Source organism: Triticum urartu, chromosome 6A (assembly GCF_056163025.1).
Source record: "Triticum urartu cultivar PI428250 chromosome 6A, HENAU_Tu73, whole genome shotgun sequence".
NCBI lineage: Eukaryota > Viridiplantae > Streptophyta > Magnoliopsida > Poales > Poaceae > Triticum > Triticum urartu.
The window spans coordinates 463225003-463227563 of record NC_141878.1 but is presented as its reverse complement, the minus strand read 5'-3'; positions in this window follow the sequence as shown (position 1 = coordinate 463227563).

Sequence of the window (2561 nt, the reverse complement as noted above, 5' to 3'; positions counted from 1 at the left end):
TAAATTAAAAAAGCGTTACATAGCGCAGATGAACTTGTTTCACATTACAGGATCACATGAGCATGTTCATTCAAAAATTACATCCCTGGCACATTCACCCGCCACAAGGCGGGAACCCTTCAGGACACTCTCATAATACATCTCGGGGCAGCGATGCTCCTTGTCCTCCGGCGGCCCCTCCTTCACCAGCTTCACGGCGTCCAGCTTCGCCCAGTGCACCTTTGCCCGGGCAAAAGCCCTGCATGCACCCTTGATGCAGACGGACCGCTTTATGACTTCAAGCCATGGGCAGGCCTCCACAAGCCACCTCACCAGACCGAAGTAGCTGCCGGACAGGGCTTGCCAGGTCACATTCAGACTATAAGGTCCCTCATGGCCTTGTGAAGCTCGACCAATTGCTTCAGTTGGTCGCTTAAAGGCATTGGATGTTTGGTCCCAGTATACTGAGACCAGAACAACTTTTCCGTCGAGCTCCCCTCCTGAGCTCAGTAAAACTCTGAGGCATCCAGTACACTGTGGGGAAGATCTACGAACGCTCCTGTAGAGCTCCGAACTCGGGTAAGTAAAAGGAAAGTTTCCTTCACATGCTTGCTTTGCATAATGAATGCCTTACCCGCTGCTATCTTCTTCACCGCATCAATCTCCTAGAGGGCCTTGTGGGCTTCAGCCTTGGCACTCTGGGCGCTTTCGAGCGCCTTCTCAAGCTCGGACTCTCGCGTCTTAGAGTCAAGCTCCAAGGAATCGTGTTTCTTGGCGAGATCCTCGAGCTCTTGCTGCACCTCGCCTACTCGGGCTTCTTGCTTTTCCCGCTCAAGGAGCTCCTTGGCCGCTTTGTTTTCGGCCTCGGACAATGCCTTCTTCGGGGTCGCCACCTTTGTCGTGGCCTCTGGCAAATGCATGATGATCCTTTTATTTTACAACCAAACTTCTTTTTAAAAGCGTAGACAAGGTATTGCTTACCTTTGCTCTCCTCGAGCTACCTCTTGGTAAGGCCGAGCTCGTTCTCTGATCGCTCCAGGTCCTGCTTCAGTGCAGAGACCTTCGCAGTACGTGCGGTAGCGGCCAGCAGTGAAGCCTGCACATACACATAGATATATTCTGATTAGACTCCTAAGTTACCATTTGATCCTCTATTCGGCCTTTCTTCTTGAACGCCGAACAGAGCATCAGGGGCTACTATCTATGCGTTAATATTTTTTATATATATTTTGATTGCTTACCTCAAAGCCTATTAGGAGGCTGCCGCAAGCCTCGGTCAGTCCGTTTTTGGCGGACTGAACTTTCTCGATCACTGCACTCATGATAGTGCGGTGCTCTTCGTCGATGGAAGCGCCGCGAAGCGCTTCCAGCAAGTTGTCTGGTGCCTCTGGATGGACAGAGGACACCGGCACGGGCGGCTGGCCCCCCTTAACGGGGGATCGCCTGCCAGAGTCTGGAACCATCAAAGGTTCTAGTGCAGTGTTCGGCTGGGGGCCAAACTCGGAGCCCGTGGGAGTTTTGCTCCCTTTGCGCCCAGGGTCTGGGAGGTCGCCTCGAGGCGCCCCTATAATGGCCTGGCTTATTAGGGATGATAGACTACTCATATCAATAAGGAATTCCTTATTTTCCGGGAGCCCATTCGGACAGAACTCCAAAGTTAAGCGTGCTCAGCTTGGAGTAGTGCCAGGATGGATGACCGACCGGGAAGTTGCTCCCGGGTGTGCATGAGTGAGGAAAAAGTGCACAGAAAAGACTAGTATTGATCTGTGGGGCCAGTCTAGATCCCGCCAGGAGTAACGACCACCAGCGGGTGTGTTCGGGGCGTTACAAGTTGGTATCAGAGCCGACCCTCGCGGTTACACGGATGGTTGCGGACAGGTGCGTGGTCATGTTGTTCATGACGTTTGTGACCCGTCGTGGCACACGGCATGGCACATGTACTGGACTGGAAGCACAAACGTATGTGCCAAGAGGGAACGTTCCTGTGGACCGACGAGGACATCGGTTCCTCTGAGTGGGGGTGTATGTAATGGCCTGGCTTATTAGGGATGATAGACTACTCATATCAATAAGGAATTCCTTCTTTTCCGGGAGCCCATTCGGACAGAACTCCAAAGTTAAGCGTGCTCGGCTTGGAGTAGTGCCAGGTTGGGTGACCGACCGGGAAGTTGCTCCCGGGTGTGCATGAGTGAGGACAAAGTGCACAAAAAAGACTAGTATTGATCTGTGGGGCCAGTCTAGATCCCGCCAGGAGTAACGACCACCGGCGGGTGTGTCTGGGGCCTTACAGCCCCCAGGACCACCTCCCCCCCAGCTTGGTGCCTTTCGAGACAAAACCTCAACGTTGTCCATAGTGCGAGGGGTGCAGGCAGTCGGAAGAGAACTGCTATTCATATCTGACGAGTCCAATGAAGCGCTCGACGAAGATATGTTGAGACGAGCTCGGGACGGACTGCATAATCATGTTCAGCATGAGGAGAAGCAGTGCAATAAAACATACCATGAATTACTATGTGTCCGGATACTTACGGCTTCGCCAGGGGCTTGACCCTGGGTAGCCACTCGTCGCCACTGTAGGCGGC